This window comes from Pseudophryne corroboree, chromosome 6, assembly GCF_028390025.1.
Source record: "Pseudophryne corroboree isolate aPseCor3 chromosome 6, aPseCor3.hap2, whole genome shotgun sequence".
NCBI lineage: Eukaryota > Metazoa > Chordata > Amphibia > Anura > Myobatrachidae > Pseudophryne > Pseudophryne corroboree.
In genome coordinates, this window is record NC_086449.1 from 766,171,144 (window position 1) to 766,192,993 (window position 21,850).

General features: G+C 48.0%; 1 protein-coding gene and 1 long non-coding RNA gene across 6 annotated transcripts in view; one reads left to right on the forward strand and one right to left on the reverse strand.

Annotated features, from left to right (window-relative positions):
• The window catches only part of LOC134933418 (matrin-3-like), a 274,209-nt gene extending 260,806 nt beyond the window's left edge, over positions 1 to 13,403 (reverse strand). For 4 of the 5 annotated variants that reach the window (XM_063928615.1, XM_063928614.1, XM_063928613.1 and 1 more), the window contains exon 1: positions 13,239 to 13,403. The gene's annotated coding sequence lies outside the window, so the exon portion shown is untranslated. Of the gene's footprint in view, positions 1 to 13,233 lie in introns of all 5 variants that reach the window. The other variant, XM_063928612.1, reaches the window with a different exon arrangement.
• Positions 13,404 to 13,409: 6 nt separating this feature from the next.
• On the forward strand, positions 13,410 to 18,526 carry LOC134933419 (uncharacterized). Its single transcript, XR_010179699.1, has 3 exons — positions 13,410 to 14,407; positions 15,061 to 15,154; positions 17,335 to 18,526. It is a non-coding gene; the product is annotated as an uncharacterized LOC134933419 (long non-coding RNA).
• Positions 18,527 to 21,850: the final 3,324 nt, after the last annotated feature.

Consider the following 21,850-nt stretch of genomic DNA (forward strand, 5'->3'; position numbering starts at 1 on the left):
CGACACCATGTAATCCCCCTTCCTCCAGACTGGAAATCACTGCCTTGAGTGATTCCATCTTGAACTGTTTCAAGTATAGATTCAAATTTTTTAGGTTCAGGAACGGTCTGACCGAGCCGTCCGGCTTCGGAACTACAAAGAGGCTTGTATAAAACCCCTCCCCTTGTTGCGGCAAAGGCACCAGGACTACGACCTGGGCCTGACAATTGTTGGTTTGCCGCTGTTACTGCTTCTCTTTCTGGAAGAGAAGCGGGCATAGTTGTTATGAAAAATCGGCATGGGGGAACGTCTTGAAACTCCAGCTTGTATCCCTGGGATACTATTTGCAATACCCAGGGATCCAGGCCAGACAGAATCCAACCTTGGCTGAACAGTTTGAGACGTGCCCCCACCCGAGCGGCCTCCCGCAAGGGAGTTCCAGTGTCATGCTGAAGATTTGGCAGAAGTAGGGGTAGACTTCTGCTCCTGGGAACCTGGAGCCACTGTGGGCTTCTTTCCCCTTCCTGCAAAGAAAGGGGAACCTCTCACTCTTTTGTATTTATTGGGCCGAAAGGACTGCATTTGTGTGTGATAGGTCTTTTTTGCTTGTGCAGGTGCAGAGGGCAAAAACGTTGACTTACCTGCGGTAGCCGGCGAGACTAACGCATCCAGACCATCACCAGATAAGGTCTCACCTTTATATGGGAGAGCCTCCATGTTTCTTTTGGAATCCGCATCCACGTTCCACTGGCGAACCCACAAAGCCCGCCTAGCTGATACCGCCATGGTAGCGGCTTGTGAACTCAAGAGTCCAATATCTTTAATCGCTTCTAGCATGTAGGCGGCAGCATCTTTGATATACCCTAACTTAAGGAGTATCTCATCTTTATCAACCGTGTCAATTTCTGATGACACGCTGTCTGACCATTTTTCAATAGCGCGACTGACCCACGCGCAGGCAATAGTGGGTCTGAGCAGTGTACCATTGGCAACATAAATGGATTTCAATGTAGTTTCCATCTTACGGTCAGCCGGCTTTTTTAGTGAAGCCGTGCCAGGTGCAGGGAGAATAACCTTCTTTGTCAACCTGGATAATGCACTGTCTAACACAGCGGGCTATTCCCATTTTTTCCTGTACTCTGCTGGGAAAGGGTAAGGTACCTGAATCCGCTTAGGAATATGAAATTCTCTCTCAGGATTCACCCAAATCCCTGCAAAGAGAGCATTTAGCTCGTGGGAAGGAGGGAATGTGACCTTGGATTTCTTTTCCTTACATAAATAAGCCTTCTCCTGAGGTACAGGCGAGGCTTCTGTAACTTCCAACACATCCCTTATAGCCACAATCATACATTGTATATTTTTTTGCCAGTTTATGATCTATTTCTCGAGTCATTATCGTCGACACAAGAATCAGTCCGTGTCTGTATCCGTATTCACAAATGGTCTCTTATGTGACCCAGAGGGGCCGCCTGCAGAAGGAAGAACGGAGTCCCGAAAAATCACATTTTCCACAGATTTACTCCAGCATTCAGCCTGAGATTCAGACTTATCTAACCTCCTGTGAATAAGATGCATACTGTCACGTATTTCTTTCACCCATGCAGGCTCTTGGTGTGCCGGCAGCGCCACCACATTACAACTCTGTGTCCCTAAAATGCCTTCCTCCAGGAAGGAACTCCTTGCCTCAGACATACCTTACACGTGTACAGCACACACTCACAGACACACTGGGACTTATAAGGGGATAGACCCACAGCAAAATCTGTCAGAGGGACACAGTATAGGAGCAGCCAGTTCACAACCCCAGCGCCAGTATGTAATGTCTGAACACAGAATGCCCACAGACAACAGCACTTTTACACAGTAATTCACACTAGTAATGTACCACCAAACGCTTTGTGCCCCCCTTATATGCACCCTGTACTTGTTGCCAGAAGTGGAGGAAAGGACCAGCGTTGTTTCTGAAGCTGAGGAGAGAGCGGAAATGGCACTGAGCAGTGTGCTGGCTGCCTGAGGAAGAAGCTCCGCCCCCGCAAACGGCACATTTTTCACTCAGCAAGGTCTGTTAATATTTATACTGGCGGGGATGGGCTGTGCCAGTAGCATCTTATGCCTCCTTAGGGCCAGTTTAAGGTAATATTTTGCTGCCCAGGGCCCTCCCCCCCCCCTGCAGTGCCTGTGTGTGGGAAGCAATGGCGCGATGCGCTCCCGCCAGCTGCACCGTACCTCAGCCGTCACTTTAGTTGCTAGAAGATTTTTCTTCTCATACTCACCTGTCTTCAGACTTCTGGCTCTGCGAGGGGGGTGACGGCGTGCTGTGGGAGTGAGCATCTAGGCATAGCTAGCGTTCAGTTCCCTTCAGGAGCTAATGGTGTCCTGTCAGCCAGAAGCAGAGCCATGAAACTCTTCAGGAAGTTGGTTCTGCTTCTACCCCCTCAGTCCCACGAAGCAGGGAGTCTGTTGCCAGCAGTTCTCCCTGAAAAAAAAAAAAAAAAACTAACAAGGTCTTTTTCAGAGAAACTCAGTAGAGCTCCTCAGAGTGCATCCAGTCTCCTGGGCATATTTCTAAAAGTGAAGTCTGGAGGAGGGGCATAGAGGGAGCAGCCAGTTCACACCCATTGAAAAGTCTTAAGAGTGCCCATGGCTCCTGCGGAACAGTCTATACCCCATGGTCAATAAGTGTACCCCAGCATCCTCTAGAACGTATGAGAATTTTTTTTTTTTTTATCTGAGTGGTCGGCCAATTTGATGAGAAAGGAAACTTGTGACCGATGGAGTCCAATAGCCAACACACCAAGCTCCATAGCAGAAGCCGAGGAGATTCCCGAATGAACAAAGTTGGGAAATAGAAATTCACCGACACGTATTGGTGATTGTATCCTCAACTGAAATATCGATAGCTGTATCATAATTAATAACCACCAGTAATAGTCACAATTACTGGTGATTATTAATTAGGATATAGCTATCCAATTTGGATGACAACATACTTAACTATAGGAATACATTTTTTCTGCTCCAGGATACACCATAATCAGAATTATTGGTGTACATTATCACTACTATATTCAATTATTAAAAAGGTGTATTTTCAGTTGAGGATACAATCACCAATACGTGTTAAGGTACATACGAACGGTGAGATTCGGGCTAACACAGATTCTCACTATGCGACAGGGACTAGGTCGGCATCGCAAGCACATCATGAGTGTGCTTGCGATACTGGCTTTGTGCGATTCTGGCTAAGTGTCAGTTTCGACTATCTTTTCTACGAGATAGTCAAAATTGATTTGCCTGCACAGTTTATCTAGGTTTGCGATGCCGACCGCGCATCGGCATCGAATCGTGATCGCAAGGTGACTTTCACCTTGCAATCTGCACTACCCTTTCTTTCGATTTTGACTATATAGTTAAAGTCGTAAGAAAATATCACAGTGTGTGCACACCATTACTGAATTTCCATTTCCCAACCTAAAGACACAACTGTCCCTATCCGCAATGGGATACATTAATTGAATGAGAGACGGTAAACAGGTAGCGAGCCTTGTTTTTATTGTCACTGCAAACACTATATGCACTGTGTATTATGCATGTGTAGGTCTAATTCTTTGTCTTCATTTTGTGGTTGGATGCTTTTTAAATTAATGTAATAAAGGTTATATTTTAATTATACTTACATGCACCAACAAAAACACTCTTACCCTTTTTTTCGATCTTAAAACTGTGCTGCCCACTCTGATGGGTGCAAACCTGATAAAAATGGACCTGGTGCCCTAGAGGCTGCACTGATAACTGTTTAGGATGGAAGCATATAAAGGAAAAACAGTGACTTTTGGTGCCACCCATACTTCAAAAAAAAATTAAAAAAAATAAGAATTTACTTACCGATAATTCTATTTCTCATAGTCCGTAGTGGATGCTGGGAACTCCGTAAGGTCCATGGGGAATAGCGGCTCCGCAGGAGACTGGGCACAAAAGTAAAAGCTTTAGGACTACCTGGTGTGCACTGGCTCCCCCCCTATGACCCTCCAAGCCTCAGTTAGGATACTGTGCCCGGACGAGCGTACACAATAAGGAAGGATTTTGAATCCCGGGTAAGACTCATACCAGTCACACCAATCACACCGTACAACCTGTGATCTGAACCCAGTTAACAGCATGATAACAGAGGAGCCTCTAAAAGATGGCTCACAACAATAATAACCCGGTTTTTGTAACAATAACTATGTACAAGTATTGCAGACAATCCGCACTTGGGATGGGCGCCCAGCATCCACTACGGACTATGAGAAATAGAATTATCGGTAAGTAAATTCTTATTTTCTCTGACGTCCTAGTGGATGCTGGGAACTCCGTAAGGACCATGGGGATTATACCAAAGCTCCCAAACGGGCGGGAGAGTGCGGATGACTCTGCAGCACCGAATGAGAGAACTCCAGGTCCTCCTCAGCCAGGGTATCAAATTTGTAGAATTTAGCAAACGTGTTTGCCCCTGACCAAGTAGCTGCTCGGCAAAGTTGTAAAGCCGAGACCCCTCGGGCAGCCGCCCAAGATGAGCCCACCTTCCTTGTGGAATGGGCTTTTACAGATTTAGGCTGTGGCAGGCCTGCCACAGAATGTGCAAGCTGAATTGTACTGCAAATCCAACGAGCAATCGTCTGCTTAGAAGCAAGAGCACCCAGCTTGTTGGGTGCATACAGGATAAACAGCGAATCAGATTTCCTGACTCCAGCCGTCCTTGAAAAATTAGGTAAGGGCTTTTATAGGATAAAGCCGACAATTCTGAGACACGCCTGGCTGAAGCCAGGGCTAACAACATTACCACTTTCCAAGTGAGATATTTTAAGTCCACAGTGGAGAGTGGTTCAAACCAATGTGATTTTTGGAACCCCAAAACTACATTGAGATCCCAAGGTGCCACTGGAGGCACAAAAGGAGGCTGTATATGCAGTACCCCCTTGACAAACGTCTGAACTTCAGGAACTGAAGCCAGTTCTTTCTGGAAGAAAATCGACAGGGCCGAAATTTGAACCTTAATGGACCCTAATTTTAGGCCCATAGACAGTCCTGTTTGCAGGAAATGTAGGAAACGACCCAGTTGAAATTCCTCTGTAGGGGCCTTCCTGGCCTCACACCACGCAACGTATTTACGCCAAATCCGGTGATAATGTTGCACGGTTACATCCTTCCTGACTTTGATCAGGGTAGGGATGACTTCATCCGGAATGCCTTTTTCCTTCAGGATCCGGCGTTCAACCGCCATGCCGTCAAACGCAGCCGCGGTAAGTCTTGGAACAGACAGGGTCCCTGCTGAAGCAGGTCCTTTCTTAGAGGTAGAGGCCACTGGTCCTCTGTGAGCATCTCTTGAAGTTCCGGGTACCAAGTCCTTCTTGGCCAATCCGGAGCCACGAGTATAGTCCTTACTCCTCTCCTTCTTATGATCCTCAGTACCTTGGGTATGAGAGGCAGAGGAGGGAACACATACACCGACTGGTACACCCACGGTGTTACCAGAGCGTCCACAGCTATTGCCTGAGGGTCCCTTGACCTGGCGCAATACCTGTCCAGTTTTTTGTTGAGGCGGGAAGCCATTATGTCCACCTTTGGTTTTTCCCAACGGTTCACAATCATGTGGAAGACTTCTGGGTGAAGTCCCCACTCCCCCGGATGGAGGTCGTGTCTGCTGAGGAAGTCTGCTTCCCAGTTGTCCACTCCCGGAATGAACACTGCTGACAGTGCTATCACATGATTTTCCGCCCAGCGAAGAATCCTTGCAACTTCTGTCATTGCCCTCCTGCTTCTTGTGCCGCCCTGTCTGTTTACGTGGGCGACTGCCGTGATGTTGTCTGACTGGATCAGCACCGGCTGACCTTGAAGCAGAGGTCTTGCTAGGCTTAGAGCATTGTAGATGGCCCTTAGCTCCAGGATATTTATGTGAAGTGATGTCTCCAGGCTTGACCACAAGCCCTGGAAATTTCGTCCCTGTGTGACTGCTCCCCAGCCTCTCAGGCTGGCATCCGTGGTCACCAGGACCCAGTCCTGAATGCCGAATCTGCGGCCCTCTAGAAGATGAGCACTCTGCAACCACCACAGGAGAGACACCCTTGTCCTTGGTGACAAAATTATCCGCTGATGCATCTGAAGATGCGACCCGGACCATTTGTCTAGCAGATCCCACTGGAAGGTTCTTGCGTGGAATCTGCCGAATGGGATTGCTTCGTAAGAAGCCACCATCTTTCCCAGGACCCTTGTGCATTGATGCACTGAGACTTGGCCTGGTTTTAGGAGATTTCTGACTAGTTCGGATAACTCCCTGGCTTTCTCCTCCGGGAGAAACACCTTTTTCTGGACTGTGTCCAGGATCATCCCTAGGAATAGGAGTCGGGTAGTCGGGATCAGCTGAGATTTTGGAATATTGAGAATCCAACCGTGCTGGCGCAGCACTATCTGAGATAGTGCTACCCCGACTTCCAACTGTTCCCTGGATCTTGCCCTTATCAGGAGATCGTCCAAGTAAGGGATAACTAAAACTCCCTTCCTTCGAAGGAGTATCATCATTTCGGCCATTACCTTGGTAAAGACCCGGGGTGCCGTGGACAATCCAAACGGCAGCGTCTGAAACTGATAGTGACAGTTCTGTACCACAAACCTGAGTACCTTGGTGAGAAGGGCAAATTGGGATATGTAGGTAAGCATCTTTGATGTCCAGAGACACCATATAGTCCCCGTCTTCCAGGTTTGCAATCACTGCTCTGAGTGACTCCATCTTGAATTTGAACCTTTGTATGTAAGTGTTCAAGGATTTTAGGTTTAAAATTGGTCTCACCGAGCCGTCCGGCTTCGGTACCACAAATAGTGTGGAATAGTACCCCTTTCCCTGTTGTAGGAGGGGTACCTTGATTATCACCTGCTGGGAATACAGCTTGTGAATGGCATCCAATACTGCCTCCCTGTCTGAGGGAGACATCGGTAAAGCAGACTTTAGAAAAACGGCGAGGGGGAGACGTCTCGAATTCCAATTTGTACCCCTGAGATACCACTTGAAGGATCCAGGAGTCCACTTGCGAGTGGGCCCACTGAACTTCTTTAGACGGGCCCCCACCGTGTCTGCTTGTAAAGCCCCAGCGTCATGCTGAGGACTTTGCGGAGGCGGGAGAGGGCTTTTGTTCCTGGGAACTGGCTGTTTGTTGCAGCCTTTTTCCTCTCCCTCTGCCACGGGGCATAAATGAGGCGCCTTTTGCCCGCTTGCCCTTATGGGGCCAAAAGGACTGCGCCTGATAATACGGCGTCTTCTTAGGTTGAGAAGCTACCTGGGGTAAAAATGTGGATTTTCCAGCAGTTGCCGTGGCTACCAGGTCTGATAGACCTACCCCAAATAACTCCTCCCCCTTATAAGGCAATACTTCCATGTGCCTTTTAGAATCCGCATCACCTGACCACTGCCGCGTCCATAAACCTCTTCTAGCAGAAATGGACAGCGCGCTAACTCTTGATGCCAGTCGGCAAATATCCCTCTGTGCATCACGCATATATAGAAATGCATCCTTCAAATGCTCTATAGTCAGTAATATACTGTCCCTATCTAGGGTATCAATATTTTCAGTCAGGGAATCCGACCACGCCAGGCCCGCACTGCACATCCAGGCTGAGGCGATTGCTGGTCGCAGTATAACACCCGTGTGAGAGTATATACATTTTAGGATATTCTCCAGCTTTCTATCGGCAGGTTCCTTTAGGGCGGCCGTATCAGGAGAGGGTAGTGCTACCTGTTTTGACAAACGTGTGAGCGCTTTATCCACCCTAGGGGGTGTTTCCCAATGTGCCCTATCCTCTGGCGGGAAAGGGTACGATGCCAATAACCTTTTAGGAATTATCAGTTTTTTATCGGGGGAAACCCACGCCTCATCACACACTTCATTTAATTCCTCGGATACAGGAAAAACTACAGGCAGTTTTTTCTCACCAAACATAATACCCTTTTTAGTGGTACTTGTATTATCAGAGATATGCAATACATTTTTAATTGCTTCAATCATGTAACGTGTGGCCCTAGTGGAAGTCACGTTTGTCTCATCATCGTCGACACTGGAGTCAGTATCCGTGTCTGTGTCTGCCATTTGAGGTAACGGGCGTTTTAAAGCCCCTGATGGCGTTTGAGACCCTTGGACAGGCACAAGCTGAGTAGCCGGCTGTCTCATGTCGTCAACTGTCTGTCGTAACGAGCTGACACTGTCACGCAATTCCTTCCATAAGCTCATCCACTCAGGTGTCGACTCCCCAGGGGGTGACAACTGTATAATAGGCAATTGCTCCGCCTCCATCTCCTTTTCCTCCTCAAACATGTCGACACAATCGTACCGACACACCGCACACACACAGGGAATGCTCTGATAGAGGACAGGACCCCACTAGCCCTTTGGGGAGACAGAGGGAGAGTATGCCAGCACACACCAGAGCGCTATATATAAACAGGAATACCACTATAAAATGTGCTTTTCCCTTTATAGCTGCTGTTCGTATCAAAACTGCGCCAAATTAGTGCCCCCCCTCTCTTTTTTACCCTTTTCTGTAGTGCAGGACTGCAGGGGAGAGTCAGGGAGACGTCCTTCCAGCGGAGCTGTGATGGAAAATGGCGCCTGTGTGCTGAGGAGATAGGCTCCGCCCCCTTCTCGGCGGCCTTTTCTCCCGCTTTTTTGTAAGTTCTGGCAGGGGTTAAAATACATCCATATAGCCCTGGGGGTTATATGTGGTGTATTTATGCCAGCCAAGGTGTTTTACATTGCTGCTCAGGGCGCCCCCCCCTAGCGCCCTGCACCCTCAGTGACCGGAGTGTGAAGTGTGCCTGAGTAACAATGGCGCACAGCTGCAGTGCTGTGCGCTACCTTGTTGAAGACTGATGTCTTCTGCCGCCGATTTTTTCGGACCTCTTCTTGCTTCTGGCTCTGTAAGGGGGCCGGCGGCGCGGCTCTGGGACCGAGCTCCGAGGCTGGGCCTGTGTTCTGTCCCTCTGGAGCTAATGGTGTCCAGTAGCCTAAGAAGCCCAATCCACTCTGCACTTCAGGTGAGTTCGCTTCTTCTCCCCTTAGTCCCTCGATGCAGTGAGCCTGTTGCCAGCAGGTCTCACTGAAAATAACAAACCTAAAACTAAAACTTTCACTAAGAAGCTCAGGAGAGCCCCTAGTGTGCACCCTTCTCGGCCAGGCACAAAAATCTAACTGAGGCTTGGAGGAGGGTCATAGGGGGAGGAGCCAGTGCACACCAGGTAGTCCTAAAGCTTTTACTTTTGTGCCCAGTCTCCTGCGGAGCCGCTATTCCCCATGGTCCTTACGGAGTTCCCAGCATCCACTAGGACGTCAGAGAAAATGGAAGATTAATTCCTTGTGAAACGAGATAGAATACCAGAACATTAGGGATCGCAGCAGTCAGGAGACAGGCGCCGGGAAACAGCCAGCGCAGTGTGTCCACTCGCCACACTATTATATTCCCCCTCGGATGGTGGCGTGGACCACCAGAGTGGGAATACCGGGCTTGGGTCAGGATTCCGACCGCCCCATAGAGAGAGGGTTCTAAGCACATTATAGACAGAGGGTGTACCATCCGCACAGGAATACACACAATGCCAAATAAAGGAGGAGAGCAACCCTGACAATTGCAGCAGAGACATTCTCATGGTCATGGTAATGTATAACCATATATTCACAGGCAGACCCGTGAAACAGATAGTCCTAGACAATAGTGATGAGCTACCTACATAGTTCTCCTCTGCCTGGATTTAGTATCTGGCTGTACAGACTTTGGAATTGTTGCTACTGCATGCTGCTGTGTGACGCACAAAATGTCTCAGAGAGAACTGAGGAGGCAAATTAATGGCCATAAAATGTACACACCAGTAGGGCCGTGGTGGTCAGTGCACCCAAGACCTCAACGGTCTAGTTGTAGTCACCCAGCAGCAGTTTATATACAGTAACACTCAGACGCATACAGATATATACAGATGGTTGGCAGGGACTGACTGTATAACATAGTTCTGTTTGGTAGTGGCAGAGTGTTGTCAGGTTCAATACTACTGGCAAACGCCAAAAAACATACGCAGCCACCCTTAAGATATACCAATTAATAGCTGTGGAATGAGTCCTGAAGCAGTATGGCACTACAAAGGAGGCTACTGTCTGTAGCTGGTCTCCTTAGCCGGCTTCTGCACTGTTATAGGCCCTACACACATGCCAATTTTTTGAAAGATTTGAACGATCTCGTTCATAAATGAACGAGAACTTGTTCATATCTTTCAGTGTGGAGGCTCCAGCGATGAACGATGCACGGTCCCGCGCTCGTTCATCGCTGGTCCCCCGTCGGCTGTGCATGCAGGCCAATATGGACGATCTCGTCCATATTTGCCTGCACTTCAATGGAGCCGCCTGACGGGGGGAGTGAAGAAACTTCACTCCCCCCGTCACTGCCCCCCAGCCGCCGGGTCGCTCGTCGGCCGTATCCGCCGTCGGGCAGCTCGGCCAGTGTGTAGGGCCCCTTAGACTGCAGAGAGTCCTGTTGCAGCAGTGTAAAATGGCGGCTCCAGCTGAGTCGGGTACTCTTGGCAGCTTTTGACTGCCTTCAGTTGCGTGCTCAGAAAGAGGACTGGGCTGCTGTAACCTGTTCTCAAAAGTGGTAAAGCAGGCTGTAGCAGAGTAGCAGCCGTTGCTGGCCCCACCCCCTGGTCCCGGCGTTATGGCACCCACCGTGCCCTGGACAGAGGTTAACCATGGCTTTGGAGATTCTTTCCGAAAGCGGATCCTACTTACTCCTACTTGACCTCCGGTGGATGGTGGAGCTGCAGCATCAGCTGACACTGCGCTCGAGACACCCGGACACAACCCTATGGCGGGTCACCCAAGTAGCAGGAGAACTGCGGTAGCAGTCTGCCCAGGAAAAGAATAATGTAAAAATCAAACTGAACAGAATGCACAGCAGCCTGAAGGAAAGATACCCGACTCTGAAGGGCAATAACCAAACTGAGCTCACTAGGCATAATGGGGTATGGCGGCAGAGAAGCCAGTTCAGACTTGTTAATTCTTGAAGTGCCAGTGTCCTCCATCACTCCCAATACACAATGTGATGCTCTATTGACCCCCAGTGGATGATGGAGAAAAATAAATAAAAACAATGATAAAGGGATTTGATCTAGAAGCTGCCCAAATAGACCAGTTATCTAACGGACACATCAAAGCACGTTTTATAGAGCGAGTCAAACATTATCGAAAAACGGATGGTCTCCGAATCCAAAACTAATAAGGAGCACGTGAGGCTGGAAGCAAAGGATCTGAATGAGAACCGTCCAATAACCTGTTCGATCAAGTACCTGAAAAGATTTAAAAAAAAAAAATTCCACAAGATATATGCAAGTCAAATATCATTCTCTAACAAAAACAAACCTTCAGAATATACAGTCACTAAGGTTATATGTAATATTCAAGGGGATCGGTTTCCACCAGCCCATACAAAGTAATCTGCTCTCATCATTATAGAATTCAATAACAGCAGTAACACATCTACAGGATGGTTTATAACACTCAACTGCGCAGTAGTACGCAGAAATATCACTCACATCTCATCACACTATGCTCTACTAATCTGAATGGTCACCCCTGGATACATCAACGAAATAATCTAGCGTAAAATAAAGAAAGGGCACCCATGTGGCAGCCAACCATGATAGTGAAAGGAAGTGCAAATCCAAGAATAAGACATCTACTTCAAAAGCACACTAATATCCTTTTCACACTGCCAATGCCGGTTCCCACCCGGGAATTGGAAACGGGTCCTTCCCGGGTGGGATCCGGCATTGGCCGCTGCTGCAGGCTTCCCCAACCCGGCAATATGCCGGGCGGGTTGCCATAGCAGCAGAGCCGGCGGCGCTGGGAGATGAGCTCATCTCCGCGCTGCCTCTCCCTGCTGTAGTAAATGGGTCCCAGGACGCATTGACCCGGGAGCCCGTTTACACAGCCACTGACACGGTATTCAACCAGAGTATAACATTGCTTTATTCCCGGGTTGAATTGCCGGGTCAGATGACCTGCTATTTCAGCTATGCCCCTTTCACCACGCACACCGACCCGGCAATTGCCGGGTCGATACCGGGTTATTTGTGCGGTGTGAAAGGGGTATAAGTGCACAAATATGTCTGTTCACATCCCCCCTAAGCAGGGATGGGGAACCTTCGGCCCTCCAGCATGCCTAGCTACATTTTTGCTATTTGGCCATGCTTAAACTGTTACCGAGCATGCTGGGATGTGTAGTTCAGCAACAGCTGGAGGCCCAAAGGTTCCCCATCCCAGCCCTAATGGATGGGCACCATTAGGGCTTAATTCAGATCTGATTGCAGCAGCAAATAGGTTAGCTAATGGGCAAAACCATGTGCAGTGCAGAGGGGGCAGATAAACTGAAATCTAAATTGCAGTGTAAAAATAAAGCAGCCAGTATTTGCCCTGCACAGAAACAATAAAACACCCCTTTCACATCGCACAAATAACCCAGTATCGACACGACATATTGCCGTGTCGACACGGGTCAGTGTGCGATGTGAAAGCACTTTCCAAGAATTAGCGGGTCGTCTGACCCGGTAATTCAACCCGGTATAAAAGAAGGATTATACCCGGGTTGAATACCGGGTCAGGTGCAGTGTGAATGGGAGCCGCATCGATGCGACACTGTTCCCATTCACAGCATAGGGAGAGGCGGCGCAGGAGATGAGCTCATCTCCCAGCGCCGCATCCACCCACGCCCCCGCTGCACATCCCCGCTGCTATGGCAACCGACCCGGTATATTTCCGGGTCGGAAAGCCAGCAAAGGAGCGCAAATGCCGGATCCCACCCGGTAAGGACACGTTTCTTTTACTGGGTGGGATCCGGCATTTGCGATCTGAATGCGGTATAACCCACCCACATATAACTCTCTCTGCACATGTTGATGAGCAGAAACCCCCCCCCTGCATATGGTTCTGCCCATCAACTAACATTTGCTGCGCCCATCAGGTCTGAGTTAGGCCCTAATTACAGGCAGCTTAGCGCAGAGAGCAATGTGGATAAAATATGGGCCAACATATTGGAGATCTATAATGGGCCCTCTCTGCCTTTAAACATTCGCACTAGGGACCAGTGAACGACTCAGTGGGGGCGAGAGGAAGCGGGGCCTTCATTACAGAGATCGCTGCAAAAAGGAGGCCGCGGCCCCGGGGCGCAATTGCCAGCGCAGTAACACACCTTACCTGGGCCCGCTCACACACGCAGCAACAACAGCAAATTCCGCGCTGAGGAAACCACGCACAGTCTGGTCCGAAGAAGAGGGAGAAAATCCCCGCCTTCAGCTAAAGTACGACGAGACGAACGTAGCGACTGACGTCACCAGGCCATGTGATCAGAAGACACGTGATCGCATGTTAACTCCGGTTTCAACTTCTCGTGCGACTGCGACGCGCGCGCAATTACGTTGGCATCAGGGTGACGTCAAATGTCCTTTCTCGGGCCCAACTTGATTTTAGAACTTGCTGGGGGTGCAGCGTCAGGCAATCGCTGGGGACAGTTGGGACCATAGTTGCCAATTCAGCTTATAACAAGCGGAATTGGGCTTGTTTTTTCTTCTGGTTGCTTATTTTTTTTGGTGGTTGCTTGTTGCTTGTTTTTGGGCTTATAATTTTTTTTTCTGCTTGTTTTTGGGCTTCTTTTGTTTTTAGATATCACTGACACCGACTTTCAGAGATAATTAGTCATTCATCCATATAACACAGATCCTCACACAGACATACTGTAGGTGAGACGTTGTGGATGAATAGAGTCTTAAAGAAATGATGATGAGTCATTAATTATGTCTATTGTTGCCGACTGCCGGTTGTGTGTATTCAGTAGGGCTAATTTGTTTTTAACAATGACAACAACAAAGACACTGACCAGACACACAACAGTGAAGCAATTCAGGACCACTTTATGTGGTATTCTTTATGTCAGATATGGTTTAAGACTCTTGGGTATTTGTTGCAAGGATTTTAAACCAACTACCAATATGCTTCAACCTACAATGGGGATCATTCAGAGTTGTTCGCTCGTTGGCGAGTTTCGCTATACTGCGATTAGTCGCTTACTGCGCATGCGCAAGGCTCGCAGAGCGCATGCGGTTAGTTATTTTACACAAAAGTTTGGTATTTTACTCACGGCATAACAAGGATTTTTCATTGTTCTGGTGATCGTAGTGTGATTGACAGGAAGTGGGCGTTTCTGGGCAGAAACTGGCCGTTTTATGGGAGTGTGCGGAAAAACGCAGGCGTTCGAGTTGCAAAACTCAGGAGTGGCTGGAGAAACAGGGGAGTGGTTGGACAAACGCTGGGCGTGTGTGTGACGTCAAACCAGGAACGAAACGGGCTGAGCTGATCGCAATGGCCGAGTAAGTGTCGAGCTACTCAGAAACTGCTAAGAAATTTCTATTCGCAATTCTGCTAATCTTTCGTTCGCTATTCTGCTAAACTAAGATACACTCCCAGAGGGCGGCGGCTTAGCATGTGCAATGCTAGCTAGTGAGCGAACAACTCGGAATCACCCCCAATGTTTTAATAATAGAGTACTTTTGTTTTTGTTACCTTGATTTGGCCTCTTTATTTATTTAATAAAAGTAAAAAGTTGGATGTTGTAAGATTGTTTGTTTTATGTTTCCATAGGAAAAATATTTCACAGTGAATACAAATGACCACAGATACAGTATACAGTATATAGTATACAGTTGGCAATTTTCACTTGAGATTTTTCTTTAGAGGAAACATGAAAGTATAGTATCTTAAATTCACAACTCTAACTGTAATATTTATCAAAAATTCCAGTATTCTTTAAAATCCAGTTTTGTGCTGATAAATATCATTGTAAAGACCTTAAAGGCAGATTGTATAATTATATGTATTTTAATAAGACAAACAATAATGTTTGTTTTTATATTAAAAAAAACCCCACAAAACTTAAGTTGGGCTTTTTTTGGGCTTTTTAGGATTGGTTTGGGCTTGTTTTGGGCTTATTTTTCAGTCATCGGTTGCTTGTTTTTCATTTCAGAGTTGGCAACACTGGTTGGGACGCATAGGAGGCCATGTGAGGTAACATAACATGCGGAGAGTGGGGCAGGACAAGGAAACGCTGGGTGCTTTTGGTGAGTGCAGGATACCACGTGGGGAGGCAGGTGAAGCAAATGCTGGGGGCATTTGGGTCACATGGAAGGTAAAGTAGGTTAACAGGCTGTGAGGATGTCAGGGCAGGTAAACGCTGGGGGCAATTGATACACACGGTGAAGGCAGTAGGTACACATTGGAGGCATATAGGAGCAGGGAAAGACGGGGGGGAATTTGAGGCGCACATGATGCTGAGGGGGACAGATCTGGCAAACACTGGATTCATTTGGGACACATACATTAGGAGATAATGTGGGTTAACATGCTGTGAGCGGGCAATTGGGGTGTACTGGGTGCTTTGTGAGTGTAACAAGGTGTGTGGGGGGGTGTCAGACAAACACTGGAAGAATTTGGACACAAAAGGCCATGTGGGGTAACATGCATTGGGGGTGACAGAGCAGGAAGATGCTGTGGGCTTTTAGGGTGCACAGGGTATCATGTGGAGTAACAGTAGGGGCATTTGGGACACACAGGGGGCTTTGTGGAGTACACAGGTGGTCATGTGGGGTAACGCTGGAGAGTTAAAACAACTTGAAGTGGTAGCATGAAACTATTTGCTCTTCAGGATGATGGTCTACAAGCTTGGAGATAGTCATATGGTGGCTACGACTTTGTGGTTATCCTCCCCCCCCCTTTGTGACATTTCGGGTACCCCCCAAAAAAAAATTCAGTGTCCCTTAAAGTTTGGGGCACTCAGCTTTCCATGGACCTTTATTAACAATTTCTTATATAGCTCAGCAAATTCCGTTGCACTTTACAATTGGAAACAACAGTGATAAAATAAAACTGGTTAATACCCCTTTTACACTCGCACAGCCGGGTCACTCCCGGGATGCGTCCCGGGACTGACCCCTTTCACACTGCACTAAGACCTGGGATCGACCCGGGACAGCCCCATTTACACTGATCCTGGGATATCCCTGCAAATGCATATGTATGTCATTAGAAATGGCCTATTTCTGACGATGCTGAAGTTAGCTTCTTATTCGGCCAGCTTCTTATACCCCTTTTCCACTAGCTGTTTTTACCCGTGTTTTTGCACGGGGGTGCGCATCGACATGGATTTTTAGTAGGTGGAAACGGGTCAACACGGGTTGAGTGACCCGGGAATCCAACCCGGCTATTTACCTGGGTAGAACACGGTAATGACACGGATAGCGGTGCAGTGGAAACGGTCATTACACGTGTTTTCAGACCCGAGTAACGCTCTGAGACGCTGATTGGCTGCTTCTGGGGCACTGGAAGATGATGTCATCCCTGGGAGACACGCTGGGCACATGCAGGCACAGCAGCAGCAAACAACACTACGCTGGACACATGCAGGCATTGAGGCAGCTTGCAAACAAAACACTCTGAAGTCGCGCTGGGTACATACAGATATTTTTATTGCAGCAGCTTCCAAACAAACAGACAATATACAGCAGCAGAAGCTCCAGCACAGCAACATGGCTAGCCATACCTGGTCAGACACAGAGATCAAAGAGCTGCTTAATATTCGGGGAGAGGAAGAAATAAGAAGGCAGGTGACTGGAACAGTTAAGGATGCTATCGTCTACAAGAACATATCCCTTATGCTGGCAGAAAGGGGCATCCAAAAAACCCAGCAACAAGTCGTTAACAAATTGAAGGCACTACGCAGACAATTCACCAAAGTACACGACCATAACCGCAAGAAAAGTGGTGCTGGGCGCATGGAATGGCCATATTATGACCTATGCTATAGTGTCTTCGGCAAAACTGCGATAACAAATCCCATAGCACTATCGTCATCCAGCTCTGCCAGTCGCCAGATGTCAGTCGACGAGGACTGTGACGAAACACAGCACAGCCTTCCCAGCTCACAATGCAGCCCATCATCCCCGCTGCTTATATCGGACAGCAGTTTCGAAGACTCGACCGTCAATGATGATTCCATCAGTGCCACTATTGAGGACGTACCACAGTCTCAGGCGGAGACGTCGCAACCCCCCAAGACCACGACTTTGCGCTCAAATAGTAAGTATTACCATTACAAATACAGTTGCAGCAGTCCCTATATGTAAAGGCATGGTAATGTTGCAGAGTATAGCTAGTGTGCAGGTGGGAGAAGGCCACAAACACGTATATGCTACCACTGCTATTTTTATATTGTTGCTTACATTCTGTTTCATCTCCTTCACAGTCTACAACGTTCCACAGCGGAAAAAGAAACTGAACAAAACAGAACAAACGGTCAAAGCAATGAAGTCCATTATCGTGGATCACCTGCGTGAGGCAGATAGTGAGCTCAATGCCCAGGAAGATGCACGGCTTGAGAGATTTCTTGCGTCAGAAAAAGAAATGCATCAAACTTTTATGAGTCAGTTAATGACCATGCATGATAGGCAGATGACATTTTTTGAACGCACGTTTGCACGTACCATAGGGAATACCACACAAACACAACAGCAAGACACAGCCTACCCACAGCACCCATATGGTCCATACAACTATGAGCCTCCCTCAAATCCCCCAACACAAATCCCGCAATCCCCAGAATTTCGGGTATATAGACAACTGCCTTAGAGCAGCGGGTTATAAAACAATGTTTGTGTTTTAAGGTTCTGTTTGCACTGTATCCTCAACCCTGATACATACAAATGCAAACATTATTTTGATTTTACAGAGTGCCCTGTTGGCACTTTAAACTTTTATATTGTTACCTCAGAAAATGGGCAGTGGGATCCAGATATTGGGGCTACCTTTTTATATTGTTACCTCAGAAAATGTGCGGCAGTGTGATCCAAATATTGGGGGTAACCCGATACCTGCCAAACCAAACAATAGGGTTTTTTGTTTTTTTACAGAGTGCCCTGTTTGCACTTTACTCTTTTACCTCAGGGCAGGTGTCTTCACCATGTGGCCCTCTAGCTGTTGTGGAAACACATAGCAACACATGCTGGTACATGTTGTTCCACAACAGCTGGAGGGACACATGTTGAAGACCCCTTGCGTTATGTGGAATTTTATAGTGACATGTTTGCACTTAAATATTTTATATTGTTACCTCAGAAAATGTGCGGCAGTGTGATCCAAATATTGGGGGTAACCCGATACCTGCCAAACCAAACATTAGGGGGTTTTTTTTTACAGAGTGCCCTGTTTGCACTTTACTCTTTTACCTCAGGGCAGGTGTCTTCACCATGTGGCCCTCTAGCTGTTGTGGAAACACATAGCAACACATGCTGGTACATGTTGTTCCACAACAGCTGGAGGGACACATGTTGAAGACCCCTTGCGTTATGTGGAATTTTACAGTGACATGTTTGCACTTAAATATTTTATATTGTTACCTCAGAAAATGTGTGCCAACTGTTTAAAAATAAGAATTTACTTACCGATAATTCTATTTCTCATAGTCCGTAGTGGATGCTGGGGACTCCGTAAGGACCATGGGGAATAGCGGCTCCGCAGGAGACTGGGCACATCTAAAAGAAAGCTTTAGGACTATCTGGTGTGCACTGGCTCCTCCCCCCATGACCCTCCTCCAAGCCTCAGTTAGGATACTGTGCCCGGACGAGCGTACACAATAAGGAAGGATTTTGAATCCCGGGTAAGACTCATACCAGCCACACCAATCACACCGTATAACCTGTGATCTGAACCCAGTTAACAGCATGATAACAGAGGAGCCTCTGAAAGATGGCTCACAACAATAATAACCCGATTTTCTCTAACGTCCTAGTGGATGCTGGGACTCCGTCAGGACCATGGGGAATAGCGGGCTCCGCAGGAGACAGGGCACATCTAAATAAAGCTTTTAGGATCACATGGTGCGTACTGGCTCCTCCCCCTATGACCCTCCTCCAAGCCTCAGTTAGGTTTTTGTGCCCGTCCGAGAAGGGTGCAATCTAGGTGGCTCTCCTAAAGAGCTGCTTAGAAAAAGTTTTTTTTTAGGTTTAAATCTCAGTGAATCCTGCTGGCAACAGGATCACTGCATCGAGGGACTTAGGGGAGAGATTTCCAACTCACCTGCGTGCAGGATGGATTGGAGTCTTAGGCTACTGGACACTTAGCTCCAGAGGGAGTCGGAACACAGGTCCTCCTGGGGTTCGTCCCGGAGCCGCGCCGCCGATCCCCCTTACAGACGCTGAAGACGGAGGTCCGGAAAGCAGGCGGCAGAAGACTCCTCAGTCTTCATGAAGGTAGCGCACAGCACTGCAGCTGTGCGCCATTGTTGCTACACGTCTCACTGATTCAGTCACGGAGGGTGCAGGGCGCTGCTGGGGGCGCCCTGGGCAGCAATATTAAATACCTTTAGTGGCAAAATAAATACATCACATATAGCCATTAAGGCTATATGTATGTATTTAACCCAGGCCAGTTTTCTTAAAACCCGGGAGAAAAGCCCGCCGAAAAAGGGGCGGAGCTTATTCTCCTCAGCACTCAGCGCCATTTTCCTGCTCAGCTCCGCTGGTGAGGAAGGCTCCCAGGACTCTCCCCTGCACTGCACTACAGAAACAGGGTAACAAAGAGAAGGGGGGCATAATTTGGCGATATTGATATATTAAAAGCGCTTATATCAAAAACAACACCTTCTAGGGTTGTTTATATACATTTATAGCGCTTTTGGTGTGTGCTGGCAAACTCTCCCTCTGTCTCCCCAAAGGGCTAAGAGGGTCCTGTCTTCGATTAGAGCATTCCCTGTGTGGCTGCTGTGTGTCGGTACGTGTGTGTCGACATGTATGAGGACGATGTTGGTGTGGAGGCAGAGCAATTGCCGGTAATGGTGATGTCACCCCCTAGGGAGTCGACACCGGAATGGATGGCTTTAGTTATGGAATTACGTGATAATGTTAGCACATTACAAAAGTCAGTTGACGAAATGAGACGGCCGGAAAACCAGTTAGTACCGGCTCAGGCGTCTCAGACACCGTCAGGGGCTGTAAAACGTCCCTTACCTCAGTCAGTCGACACGGGTACCGACACAGATGAATCTAGTGTCGACGGTGAAGAAACAAACGTATTTTCCAATAGGGCCACACGTTATATGATCACGGCAATGAAGGAGGCTTTGCAGATCTCTGATACTGCTGGTACCTCAAAAAGGGGTATTATGTGGGGGGTGAAAAAACTACCTGTAGCTTTTCCAGAATCAGAGGAATTGAATGACGTGTGTGACGAAGCGTGGGTTAACCCAGATAGAAAACTGCTAATTTCCAAGAAGTTATTGGCATTATACCCTTTCCCACCAGAGGTTAGGGCGCGCTGGGAAACACCCCCTAGGGTGGATAAGGCGCTCACACGTTTATCAAAGCAAGTGGCGTTGCCGTCTCCTGATACGGCCGCCCTCAAGGATCCAGCAGATAGGAGGCTGGAAACTACACTGAAGAGTATATACACACATACTGGTGTTATACTGCGACCGGCAGTAGCCTCAGCCTGGATGTGCAGTGCTGGGGTAGTGTGGTTGGATTCTCTGACTGAAAATATTGATACCCTGGATAGGGACAGTATTTTATTGACTCTAGAGCAATTAAAGGATGCTTTTCTTTATATGCGAGATGCTCAGAGGGATATTTGTACTCTAGCATCAAGAGTAAGCGCGATGTCCATATCTGCCAGAAGAAGTTTATGGACGCGACAGTGGTCAGGTGATGCGGATTCCAAAAGGCATATGGAAGTATTGCCATATAAAGGAGAGGAATTATTTGGGGTCGGTCTTTCGGACCTGGTGGCCACGGCAACTGCCGGCAAATCCACTTTTTTACCTCAGACCCCCTCCCAACAGAAAAAGACACCGTCTTTTCAGCCGCAGTCCTTTCGCTCCTATAAAAACAAGCGACCAAAAGGACAGTCTTATCTGCCGCGAGGCAGAGGAAAGGGTAAGAGAGGGCAGCAAGCAGCCCCTGCCCAGGACCAGAAGCCCGCCCCGGGTTCTACAAAGCCATCAGCATGACGCTGGGGCTTTACAAGCGGACTCAGGAGCGGTGGGGGGTCGACTCAGGATTTTCAGCAATCAGTGGGCTCGCTCACAAGTGGACCCGTGGATCCTGCAGATAATATCTCAGGGTTACATGTTGGAGTTCGAAAGGTCTCCCCCTCGCCGGTTCCTAAAGTCTGCTTTACCAACGTCTCCCTCAGAAAGGACGTCGGTTTTTGAAGCCATTCACAAGCTGTATTCTCAGCAGGTGATAGTCAAGGTACCCCTCCTACAACAGGGAAAGGGGTATTATTCCACACTATTTGTGGTACCGAAGCCGGACGGTTCGGTAAGACCTATTCTAAACCTGAAATCCTTGAACCTGTACATACAGAAATTCAAGTTCAAGATGGAGTCACTCAGAGCAGTGATAGCGAATCTGGAAGAAGGGGACTTCATGGTGTCCCTGGACATAAAGGATGCTTATCTGCATGTCCCAATTTACCCCTCACACCAAGGGTATCTCAGGTTCGTGATACAAGACTGTCATTATCAGTTTCAAACGCTGCCGTTTGGTTTGTCCACGGCCCCTCGGGTCTTTACCAAGGTAATGACCGAAATGATGGTTCTTCTACGAAGAAAAGGCGTATTAATTATCCCTTACTTGGACGATCTCCTGATAAGGGCAAAGTCCAGAGAACAGCTGGAAGTCGGTGTAGCACTAACCCAGGTAGTGCTTCAGCAACACGGGTGGATTCTGAATCTTCCAAAATCTCAATTGACCCCGACAACTCGT